This window comes from Pipistrellus hanaki (genome assembly GCF_964339955.1).
Source record: "Pipistrellus hanaki genome assembly, chromosome: 5".
NCBI classification, from domain to species: Eukaryota; Metazoa; Chordata; class Mammalia; order Chiroptera; family Vespertilionidae; genus Pipistrellus; species Pipistrellus hanaki.
Window position 1 is genome coordinate 50607189 of NC_140507.1, and position 13342 is coordinate 50620530.

General features: G+C 33.7%; 1 protein-coding gene across 5 annotated transcripts in view; it reads right to left on the reverse strand.

The window, feature by feature from the left end:
* Window positions 1-13342, reverse strand: part of LRBA (LPS responsive beige-like anchor protein) — a 514593-nt gene that overhangs the window by 164373 nt on the left and 336878 nt on the right. The window lies entirely within an intron of this gene.

The following is a 13342-nucleotide window of genomic DNA, read 5'->3' on the forward strand; positions in this document are numbered from 1 at the left end:
AAATATATTGAAGTGCATAACTTTTTTAAAAAATCACACTTTTAAGGTCACTGTTGAGGCAACAGTCACTCATTCAGAAAGCACAAAGACTGACTGTATAAGAGGTTAAGTATCATTTTGTCAGCCAGGCTAAACACAAACCTGCAAATGAACTCAGCATAATCTCTCTATGGAGTAGATGGTTGTCAGAGTAACTTGTTACAATTCTTGTCATCCCATGTGACAGATGCAGTAGCTTAGAATGCTTTGCCAACTAAAAGTAATCCTGTCTTTAGTCCTAAGCCACTTTGTCGCTTTGTTATTCACGTTTTCTTTTCTTTTTTTTAAAGTTCATTTCAAAAGCTTAACTATGAAGGTGTTGAAGAAAAACCAGATGTGGAATTTCTCTACTACAGTACTTCACATGATATTAATAAAGAAAATGAGATGTGTTTGGTATCAAAACCTGGTGAAAATCCATAAAAGCAAATTAAATATTTAAGTATATCTCTCTAAAGTAAAAACTATAAAAAAGTAAAAATAAAACAAAATTTTATTATTACATTGCATTGTAGGGACAAAGATGGAATAAGCAAAGAGAAGAAAAGTAATGAATAGCAAGAATTTTTCCTACAATCTAAGTTCTACCAGAGCAGAGAATACACTCTATTTCCATTTCTTATAACATTATCTGACACCAGATAGATGTTTGTGAATAATTAAATCAATGAATGAGGTAGCCTAACCTCCATATATGGCCCATATTCCTTTTCTTTGAGCCATGTATTTAACAAAATTTTAAGTAGTTAAAAGTCCATGAGAAAATGGATATAAAATTCAGATTGTTCTTTGTTTCTCAGGAAAAAGTGAAATATCTGTCAAATCTAGAATTCTGTCAAATATAGAATTATATGCCACATGGTGAAAATTGGCATGCACCCTCCATTTTTGCAGTTTCCACCCTTTCACTCATATATTATTATCTCCCTAGCTTCCACTGGTATTTGAGTTTCTCACCCTAGACTTATCAAATTGGAGAGAATCCAATATATGTTCTGTAACAAATACTCCCATCTATCCAAAAATTACTAGTAAGGAAACTATAATCCAGACAAGTTCAGTGCTTAAAACAAAGTCACTTTGGTAAATTAGTGGCAGAGTCTGGAATACATCCAGGTTTTCAAATCTCAAAGTCCAGAATTTACTTATATAGCACATTATCACATCCCTAAAAAGGGGTTTTAAATGTTTGTTAAACTAAAACTCAACTCATCAGAAATTATAATAAACTACATTTTTTTTCTACACTTGGGTTATAGGTGAAAGAGGAAAATCAAAAGAATTTCACATACTGGTCTGAAAAGTCCATCTTTTATACTTATAGAGCTTTATAATAAGACCTATTGCTCATGATGGTGATGTCAATCATTGCAAGAGCATGGTCATACAACTACAGTTTTAATTATACTTTAGGATACTCCAATTTTTAACTAAAATAAGTATATGAAAGCATTATTATATCAGTTTTCAATGTATTAAAATCATTTTCCAATTAATCAAAAAATTCAATTTATATCCCATTTTATTAAGCCTGTGGTTGGCAAACTGCAGCTCGTGAGCCACATGCAGCTCTTTGGCCCTTTGAATGTGGCTCTTCCACAAAATACCACAGCCTGGGAGAGTCTATTTTGAAGAAGTGGCGTTAGAAGAAGTATAAGTTTAAAAAATTTGGCTCTCGAAAGATATTTCAATCGTTGTACTGTTGATATTTGGCTCTGTCGACTGACCACTGAATTAAGCAGTATAGTTTTTTTAAAATCTACTTAAAATACAGCAAGCGGCATGCTCCTAAAAAAATTGTTTTTATTGCCAAATGTCAAACCTATTCAAAATTATGGAAAATGACATGAGCCCCATGTATCCACTACTCAACCTTATAAAATCCCAACATTTTGCCACATTATTACATACATTTAATAAACTATTACAGCATTTCAGATAGTGTTGATATTCCCCTGTATAACCCTTCTGGATCCCATTTTCCTCTTTTGTCAGAGCCAATCACTACCCTTGGTTTGAGATGCATTGTTCCCATGTAATTTTTTATACTATTAGTACATGTATAATTGTAAATAATATCCAGCATTTTTGTACTGTTTTCAAATCTCACAAATTGTGTCATACTGAGTATACGACAGTGTGCTTCCAAAGTTAAATATAAGCAGATCTGTTAACTTTTTAAAACTCTGAGAAAGAGAAATAGGAGGAAAGAAAATTGCCAAAGGCATCAAAAACTGAAGATTTACACACACACACACACACACACACACACACACACACACTACCCTGAATTCAAAAATATTAAAATCTATGCTTATGGTAAAGATAGTGAGGGTTTTAAATAGAAATAAAGGCTCTCTTAACTAACAGAAATTACTAGCTGAAATTGATACAATAACATTATTTTAAAGTATTCATTAGGAAAAGGTGTCAGTACTGAAAAGCAGCTGAGGCCTAGCTAAGGAAGAGGTTTATTTCTTATCAGAATAGTATATTCCTGGTCCGAGGCTTCACTTCAAAGTCTCTAGGGTTCAATTAAAACTGGATTAGGTAGAAGCAGACCCTTCTTTGGGACTTTCTGTTCACTCAAACTCCACATCCACTGACAGCACCCTAGACAGAGGTCTAGCCCTCCAATGAATCAGTTGCTATGGAAACCGTATCATTACCATTGCTCTGCAGTTATGACCCCAAGTCCAGAATAGCTTGAAAGCTTAAGCTCACAGCACACTCTTTGAATGTTTACCACTTTGTTTAAATATTAGTAGTATTATTAGTAGAAAATTCAATTTTCACTTTTTAATTATTTGTTTCAACAAGATGGTTTATTAGTTAAATGTTGAGGTGAGGGAATAAGAGAGGAAAGAATAGTATTAAATTTTAAATAGTACAAACACACATATATACTATTTCTTTACATTGAAAAAAGCTACCATATCTTCTTTAAAATTTATACCTGAAAAATATGTTCTTTCCCCCCACTAATACACACATTTCCTTCTTCTACCCTTCAAGTAGGATACTATGAATACATATGAAAATTTCTTCACCCTGTTGCATTGACTGGCTTGAAAGTAAAGCATTTCTTTTATTTTTTATTTTTTTAATACTTTTCCATTAACCATTCAGTTTGCAAAGTTTATAAATATATCCAAATAAAAACCTTCATCTATTTTCTCATCCTTATGAAAGAACAAAAAATAGAAGCATGCCTTTATTGCCCAAATGCATGAATATCAGGCATTTTTAAAAGTAGAGTTAAATTAGTCTCTGAAAATAAAGTAATATTTGTTTCACAAAAGAAAAAGGTTTTGTTTGTTTTTTTTTTTAAAAAAAAAAAAAGAAAGAAAAAGAAAAGAAAAGAAAAACAACTACCACCAATAAATTTTAAATGTGTTAAAGTTCTTTTTGTAAGGGAATTATATTAAAAAGTGATAACATACTTTACCTTAAAAATTTTTTAGGAATCTTATATTTTTATAATATTATTCTTATTAAAGTTACATTACATATCCTAGTCCCAAATATTAGCCAATATTTGAGAGGTTTTACTCTTTCTGATAATTCCATATTGACTTTTGAACAATCTGATAACAGGAATAAAATCAGATAATATATATCAACAAAATATAAGTACTTAATTTTTGCAACAAAACCATTTCCAGAATAAAGATATATCTAACATCAAGAAAAATGTTTTAAATTTAATATACAAAATACAAACTAATTATGCCATATATTGAGTAATATCACCGGCTGCTAGGAAAGTCTAGAAAACATTCATATTCCATCATATTCCATTTTATACAATATAATTATAAATTAGTCACAAAATTATGTTAATAAAATAGTATTTAAGATAAAAATCCATGTAGAAAACATTCAATATCAACTCACCAATAAATATATGTGCAAATGTTTTATTTATAATAATTTTACCAAGCTAGTTTAAAGTAATTTTATGCACGTGCTTGAAAGTTACACCTCTCTATTATTAACATAGCTTTTAGATTTTTGTTGCATACAATTTCCTCTGAAACTTGGTGTCAAAGCAAAGCACATAATTTTTTCTAGAAACATTAAATTCTACTTGGTTTGGATTTACTTCATCACCAACCATTTGACTTTTAGTTTTAAGTTTTCAGATATCAGAATAAAACTGAAAGGTCTTTTTAAAATGTAAAAGTGACATATAGTTTATTGTGATGTATGACATACAGTTTACTGTGATGTAAATATAACATGGTAATTTTGTTATTAAATATATAGCAGCATACTTTGAAAAAAAACACAGAATAATGCTAACAAAAATACATGTTACAAATACAAAAGAAAATTAACTTTTAAATTAATGAGTAATTTCTTTCATCTCTATAGTAAATTTCCTCCTCCTGCTTACTAGTACTATGATGCAGTACAGTATTCTCCTTAGTATTTTCATGGATGACAAGTTCAATTAAACATATTCATTACTCTAATGTTCTACTTGGCAGTTTGGTCACTATGAAAAATAAAAAATATATAAATAAAATGCTATGTGACCTCTGTATTGATTGGGCTAAAATGGTTTTAGCCTGGGTGTGGATGATGGGGCAGCTGGGAGGGACAAGTGGGGAGCATACAAACACATACACTCTTATGTTTTCTCTTCCAATTACTGAAGGAGATGATAAAACCACAGCAAATGATGTATCAGCTCATTTTATCTTATCGCTTTGGGGCTAGGTGACAATGAAGTTCATATTTCACTGGCTCCCATTGAAGATTGTGAAAATTACTTGCCCTCATGACCTGAAATTTCACTAGAAGACAGAAATTTCTCTTCTGCAAAGTAATGCAATTTTTCAGATGTCAACCTTTAGCCCAGCTTTAAAAATTAATTTCATTTATATTAACCAATGATATTGATATTTTCACAGAACGCTCTTTGATACATGAAGCACTGACTGGCAAATTGATGTTGCTTTAGATGGGCAAGACTATTTTATTTTAAGCTGCTATGGCAGACAGATTTATGGCAAACTGAAATTCCTATTTCATAATTTAATATTTGTGCTGGAGGGATGCACCTTTAAGCCTTTGGCCTGTAAATAATTCAAAATCTTTAGTTGGTCCTGTTTTATTTTCAATATTCTTCAGCTTAAGAATAATTTGCATTATAAATGATGTAGCATAAAAAGCAATAATTTATTGAACATTTAATATGTATCATAATGAGTCAAAAGCCAAATATAGTCATGAAGAGCAGGAAAAAAAGGTATTTATCAATCATCCTACTAATTTTTAATTTAGTTTATTTGTAAGAAACTATATCTGCGGTCTGATTACCTTTTTTTTTTAAGAAGACAAGAATCAAAAATAAACCATAAAAGAATATTCAAGAACAATATTAAGGATCATGACTGCATCTTACTTTATTTTTCATAGTAATAAATGAAGTAAAAAGCTAGGTATTAAATTTTCAGAAAAAGAGTAGATTGAACTTAGATAACTACCTAAATTAAAATAGACATATATAATGCAGGTAGCGAGGCCGAACGGTCTAAAATAGACATATATGGGTTTGGAGGTACCTTTTAAAAATAAACATAATAAAACAAAGTAACAAAGTCAACTTTATCATAAGCAAAGTATGAACATCTGATTTTAGCATAAGAGATAAAGGAGTTACCTTTTTCTTCAGAAAAAAATCTCAATATTTGAAGTAATAAAAATGTTACTAAAAGATATAGTCTGATGTCTTAGCAAGTTTTTATTACCTTTATCCAGTAGAGTTTTGTCTAATTTAAAAAAAATACCTTGATACGATAATTACACCAAAACTCTTTCATTTTATTAATAAGATAAGATAAACATGCATAAATTTATGTATTCATCTTTAAATTCATTCATTCATTTTTAAAATAACAGAAAGGTTAAAACATTTCCTTACGTTAGCTAATTTACCCCCAAAATGATTTAACACTTATACCTTTGATTTTATATCTATATTTAAATTTTCCTTAAAGGTATGATATGGGGTATGATATGGGAAAAACAGTAATATAAATGATAATTTATTTTTTTAAATATACTTTTATTGATTTCAGAGAGAAAGGAAGAGGGAGAAATAGAAACATGATGAGAGAGAATCATTGATTGGCTGCCTCCTACACGCCCCCTACTGGGCATGTGCCCTGACTGGGAACTGAACTGTAACCTCCTGGTTCATAAGTGAACACTCAAACACTGAGCTACACCAGCTGGGCAATAATTTTTCTATTTTGATTGGAAAGATTCCTAATCACTTCTCAAAAACATATATCAGTAACATGCTATTGTTACTGAAATCAAGTTATGAAGTATTTTTGCCTATTATTGCATAGACTGACTCTCTGAAGTTGAGCTTTCTACTCCTTAAACAAATAGTTGGATATAAGTCCACTAATAAAAACTGTCTAATTTTAAATATATTAGATTATTCTATAATATATATACTGTAAAAACAATCAGTGAACACTCTTTCTTCTCAATACCAATTCTTACCTTATGAATTCAATCTCAGTCTCAGATTGTTATCAAAAATCCTCCCTAAATATATCAACCAAAGCTTCAAGTTGGAATAATATCAGCCTGTAGCTACACTACTTATCTCTTTGTAGCAGATATAATATGATTTAAGTTTCTCTGGTGAGTAAGCTATTTAAACTAAATAAAGAGTGTATCTTCAAGAAATGTATTTTTGTTCTTCAAGCATAACAGAGTACAGAAAAACAAAATGCAAGTTTTTACAGTGAACAGCCTTGGAAGAGACTGATAATGTCTCCCGTAGAGCCAAGGGCAGGCTTGTTTATTGCCCAGTGTAATAAAGATAATGACACCTTTTGGAGCAAAGGCCAGACTTGACTGCCCAGTGTACACATTTAGGGTTCTTGAAGATTGACACTGCTCAATTGGGATATAAACTCACTAGGGTACAAAATATCTACTTGGGTCTCTTATCTCAGTCTGCTCAGACTGCATACAAAATAGCAGAGACTGGATGGCTTGAACTACAGAAATATATTTCTCACAGTCCTGGAAACTAAGAAGTCCAAGGCCAAGGTGCTAGCAGATCTGGTTCCTGGAGAGAACCCTCTTCCTGGCTCAGAGATCTCTGCCTTCTCGCAGTATCCTCTAATGGAGAGAGGGAGAGATCTTTCTTCCCCTTTTTACAAAGAACAGTCTGAGTGAATTAGGGTGCCAAGCTCACAACCTCATAAAACCTTAATTATCTCCTAAAGACCCTATCTTCATATATAGTCACAATGGAGGTTAGAATTTCAACATATGAATGGAGGGAGGGACATAATTCTGTTTCATAGCACCCCTCTAAGTCACCTCATAATTGTGCTATAAGAAAGATCTTTGTTTCTGACCCTGGAGTCTTATATCTTCTGTTAGCATCCGTGAAGTTTCGGCAAAACCAACTATTAGCTTGCAGTAACTAACTATTCAGCTGTGGTCAGGGACACTTGCTGCTGCAACTCTTCAATAGAGTAAGCAGTTTTCATGGCCTGTGGAATTTTCCATGTGTGCATTCCCTAGTTCAAACCAAAACGCGGGTATTCATGAGGCAGAGAAAGAGAAAGGACATGTCAATATTGTACAAACAGGATTTAAGTACTTAGATTCTTCCAGTCTGCTTGCATTCTATCTTAAGTATAATAACTTAGTTCATCTCACTTCCCTTTCTTATCGTGTGCTTTAAACTGATTTGATAAGTCATGTGATTTGAGAATCTTAATTTATAATATTCTAGAGGCCCGTTGCAGGATATCCATGCAAGAGTAGGCCTTCTTTCCCCTGGCTTCACTCCCAGCTGCCCAGGAGCCGCCAAGTCCCCACTCCCAGCTGCCCAGAGCCACCAAGTCCTTGTTCCCAGCCAGAGCACCATTCCTGCAGCTCCCTCCGCCCCCCCACCCCCACCCCACTTTGCATAGCAGGCGTTCCACCCCACCCGGCCGATCCCTGACTGTATATGCAAATTAGCCCATAATTTGCATACTCACTTCTAATTGGCTGTGGTCGTAGCAGAGGTACGGTCAATTTACATGTTTGTTTATTATTAGGTAAGATTTGCTGGAAACTATCATTATAGCAAGGTAATTTCTCTCAGAACTGATTCACAGCTAGCCTTTACCTAATCTTAAATTACAATTTTAAAAAATTAATATAGGACAAAGGCAAAAAACTTGAAGCTCCATAATTCATTTTAGTCAGCCCCACTTTAATACCAAAAACTTAAGCAAGGAGTCTAAAAAAGGAAACTTGATGAGCAATGCCATCACTAAATAAAAATACAGAACTTATAAATAAGCCATAAACTAATAAAATCTAGCAATGATGTATAAAAAATAGTATTTACCAAGAAATGTATATACTTCTAATGCAAACATGAAATCTAAAACCCCTTTGGAAAGTAATTTTATAATATTTATCAAAAATTAAAATAGCCATATTTTTCATACTAACAAAACAAAAAAATGAAAAATAAAGACTATAAAATCCAATGCATGTTATTAGGAAAATGGTTGAAAAACTGTGATATGTCTTCTTCATTCACTGAAAAGAATGAAAAAAGCTACTTCAGCTGACTTGGGTGATATCCACCATCAATATATAGCAGAGTGAGAAAAGCAACACACCAAGAAATGTGTATTGCAGGATTTCACTTTTCTAAATCAATGAAAAAAGCCCAAACAACACATAAGTTTCTCTGAAAATGGAGAAAAATATGAAAGGATACACACTAGATTGTTAATATCTCACTTAAGTATGAGAGAAGAGAATCTGGGTAGCAGATGAGAATTGAACCTGCAACCCAGGTACATGACCTCAACCAGGAATCGAACCTGCGAACATTCGGTACACAGGCTGACACTCTAACCACTGAGAAACAGCAGCCAGGACTATAGTTTCCATTTTTGTATTGAGGTTGCCTATAGGTTTCCTTATGGTATTCGTGTTTTGCATTAAATTTTGAGTATATTTATAATAGTATTTTCCATAATAATATTTTAATTTATTTTTATTTATTTTTACCATTAACTAAACTCTAGATTTTATTTGGATTTTACAAATCTCTCCATTAAATGTCCTCTTTCTGCTGAAACCAGTTTGGCTCAGCGGTAGAGCGTCGGTCTGCGGACTGAAAGGTCCCAGGTTCGATTCTGGTCAAGGGCATGTATGTTGGTTGCGGGCACATCACCGGTAGGGGGTGTGTAAGAGGCAGCTGGTCGATGTTTCTCTCTCATCGACGTTTCTAGCTCTATCTCTCTACCTTCCTCTCTGTAAAAAATCAATAAAATATATTTTAAAGCCGAGACCAGTTTGGCTCAGTGGATAGAGCATCCGCCTGCGGACTGAAAGGTCCTGGGTTTGAATCCGGGCAAGGGCATGTACATTGGTTCCTGGCACGTGCCCAGTAGGGGGTGTGCAAGAGGCAGCTGATCGTTGATTCTCTCTCAGCGATGTTTCTAACTCTCTATCCCTCTCTCTTCATCTCTGTACAAAATCAATAAAATATATATTTAAAAAAAATACAATATATATTAAAAATAGATTTTTAAATTCCATAATCTCTATCACTTCTGTGACTCTTGCTATTGAGTGATTTTTTTCTCCTAGAATTACATTCACCTGCTTTTTGGCAGTTCAAGTGACTTTTTGTATATTGAATAATAACATTCATATCCATAAGGACTCACAATTATTTTTCTTAGATTTTTTTTGCCTTCCATCAGAGAGAAGTCAAGTTTTTTTCTAGCAGACAGCTAATTTACTTGTGGATCAGATTATTCCTTTTCAGGGTTGTTTCCAGTTTTTGTTAAGACAAGTATAGAGTAGTATTTTTTACCCAAGGACAGAGCAGAGCAGTTGCCTATAAGCACTTCATATACTTAGTCATAAAATGGGATAACTGGAGTAGGATAGTAGTAGCAGAGATCGATTTTACATTACAGTTGGATCACTAGGAATCCATACTACATTCCTTCCCACTTTACACCAAGGCAAATGATTACAATCCATACTTTTTCTCACAGCAATTAACCCACAGGCATCTTCCACTGTTTATTTCAACACAATTTTACCTCAATAAACAGGAGGGGAGGACTGGGCATGGTGTGGTATGCTCAGGCTAATTGTGAATTCAAAATTTTCTAAGGAATAACCAAGATCAACACACATAAACACTGATCTCACTGTGCTCTATTCAATGGAAAAATAAACCAATTCAAAAGCATAACTCAGGTATTTTGTACATTTATCAGTAATATGGACTTTGCTTCTTAAACTTTACTAAGGGCTTCTATAGTTGTAGGTATACATTTCACACATGAAGAAATAAAGTAAGCAGCGTTATAAAGAAACAAAAAAAAATGTCGTTTAAGTTTTGTATTTAGGCTAAGGGCAGATAATCCACTCAACCTACAAACCTGATATATTTAAAAACCCAGTCCACACACTAGCTATTAGTCCCATTGAAACAATGTTATAAATATTCGTTAGATTCCTAGGTTCTCTCACAAAGTGCTATTCTGCCCTCAAAATAACTGAATCATATAAAGACTCTGAATTCTAATGATCCAAGGCCAAAAGACCTCTTAGCTTCTTCCCCTCTCAATCCCAGAACCACAAAGAAATAATAATTTTTATAGAAGTTACTAATTCTAAGTGTCTTAAGTAGAGAGTAGTCTGTGTATATATTGAGATTTGTTCAGAAAGTTCAAGATCTCTTTAATGTTGTCCAATTATAGCAGGTTCCATTCTATTAAGGGAAAACTTCTTTTAAATAGATTTAAAATCTGTATTATTGAAAATGGATGTATACCAAATTTTTTCTATTAATATTTTCATGTGACATATCAGCTAAAGTGAGCCTTAGGAGGCACTTTTCATGTTCTACATACTGAAAAACTGCACAAAATATTATTTTATGCTGTTCCTTAGGCAGCAGATGACATACTCTGACTTTTTATTTTTTTTTCCTTCTAAGAGAACACATTTTGGTTTCATATATTTTCAGTTATGTTCTTTTTTTCATAGTCCAAAAGATTCATTACTTTGATGACCATTTATCAGAGTTTCTAGTTCAATCTATAATACCCATTGAGATAGCAAATAATTCAGCCTCAGTGACTGTGTGTGTGAAAATGGGCTGTGTCCTAGATAAATGGCCTACCTGCCTCGGACATAGATTAGGTCATCATTCAAACTAACCACACAGCTCCACAACAATACTGGGAAGCACAGGTTCACTTTAGCTGATGTTTCTGTTTTCCTGAAGATTCTTCCTTTTAGACAGCTACAATGTCCTCAAAACACTATGGCATAGGTTTGAACAACCAAGATTCAGAAATATAATGGAAAGATATTTCCTATGTTTTGCAAACCACCAACTGCTCAATATATACCTATATCTGACTTCTCTTTTACACTAGGACATCCTCTAAATCTCTTGTATTTCAATCCAAATAAAAGTATTCAAAGGTGGCAGACAACAAAAGCCATTACAAACACACATCTCTTTTCATACTCAAATAAGCTTTATATCTTCTCAAATTTCTGACTTATTTTCTCTTGCCACTTATCTTGCTATTAGAAGTAAGAAGCAAACCATTTAGAGTGAGGCTAGCTACCTAGAAAGCTACTCATAGAGTAAAATTACCTTGATAAATGCAACAGAGTCCAGGGTTTCACTAATCTTATATATTCAGAAATAGAAACAAAACAAGATTCAAATAAAGGAGACCATGCCTGAACAGGTGAACCGTATCAATAACTACTTTTTAGGTGAGAAATACATTTCTATTTTTGTAAAATACTTTTATTTGGGGTTTCAATTACTTGCAGCCAAATTTCTTTATGTCTATTAACTTAAACCTCAATGAAATCAGTAGAAAGGAATAAAAAAGGCATCAATCCAAATAAGCAAAGGAGTATTTGAAAGGAAGACAGCGGCAAAGAGATCTCAATAGCATTACAGAAGACATACAGATACATACCTGTAGTCATTATTTTAGCAAAAGGACCCAGTCACAACCTAAATAGTCACCAAGAAGACTGATAAGAAGTCACCTAATTCATTCTGCAGATCTCCCAAGGTTCTCAGCCCTTAAAAGTCTAGCTGGATCCCAAACCTCTCTCTCAAGCTGAAGAGCTAGTTCACTCTTTTTCTCTCCTGTCTCCTCCCCCATGGGGAACCTGAGATTGATTTGCTGATAACTTAGGGACCCCAGGAACAGTGGAACATAGGGGAAAGGTGCATGGCCTAAAGGGAGCACAAAGGAGAAGTCAACAGACTTTCCACTCCTCCCTATTTGTTCTCATTATGCTTCCTCTACTCTGTCCCTACACCTCCCTACACAGGCTTCAGAAGGTAAAAGAAGAATCCTCCGGGGTTTTCCTATTACAGTCTGCATGCATCACTACTTTGTATTAGTTTCAGGTGTGCAGCATAGCAGACAGACATTCAGATAGGTTACAAAAAAAAAAAAAAAAAAGATTCTTATTTGGAGAAACTGAATGGTCCGCCTAATAAAACATTCAGATGCTGATACTTGACTCGGTCTGTGAATAGACAGGAGGGCCAACAAAAGAGAAAAAGCCCAAGAAACATACCTACCTATAAATACAGAGCTTCCAATTAGGTCAGAAAGGGCTGCATGTGACAGCCAAGCCATTCGAGTAAAGGGTCCAACATGACAAAGATCAAAACAAACAGAAAAAGAAAAGAAAAAAGAACTCAAAGAGAGAAAGAAAATACAGAGATCAGAACGAAACTTAAAACAGCAACAAAACACAGAAGATCTTACAACCATATTAACATAGGTTGGATGCTATCCCCCCACCCAAAAAAAAAGAACCAAGAGAAACAAAAGAACTATTTACAATTAAATTTTTAAGGTAAAAAATAACTTCCATGAAAAGACTAAGATAATGTTGAGAAAAATGTCACAGAAATAGAAGGAGAGAGAGAGAGAGAGAGAGAGAGAGAGAGAGAGAGAGAGAGAGAGAGAGAGAGAGAGAGAGAGCGCACAAGAGAGAGAGAGAGAGAGAGAGAGAGAGAGAGAGAGAGAGAGAGAGAGAGAGAGAGAACACACAGAAATTAAAGATGAATCAGAGGAGAAGAAAATTCAAAACTGAAGGTCACAGATCTCAAAATGTAAAAAGTCTACCCAGTGGCCAGGACAATGAATGAAATAAGACCCACATTAAGGCAGAGATTCCAATGCAGCAAAGATCCTGAAGTGAAAGATGAGCCATGCCTGAAAGGCAAACC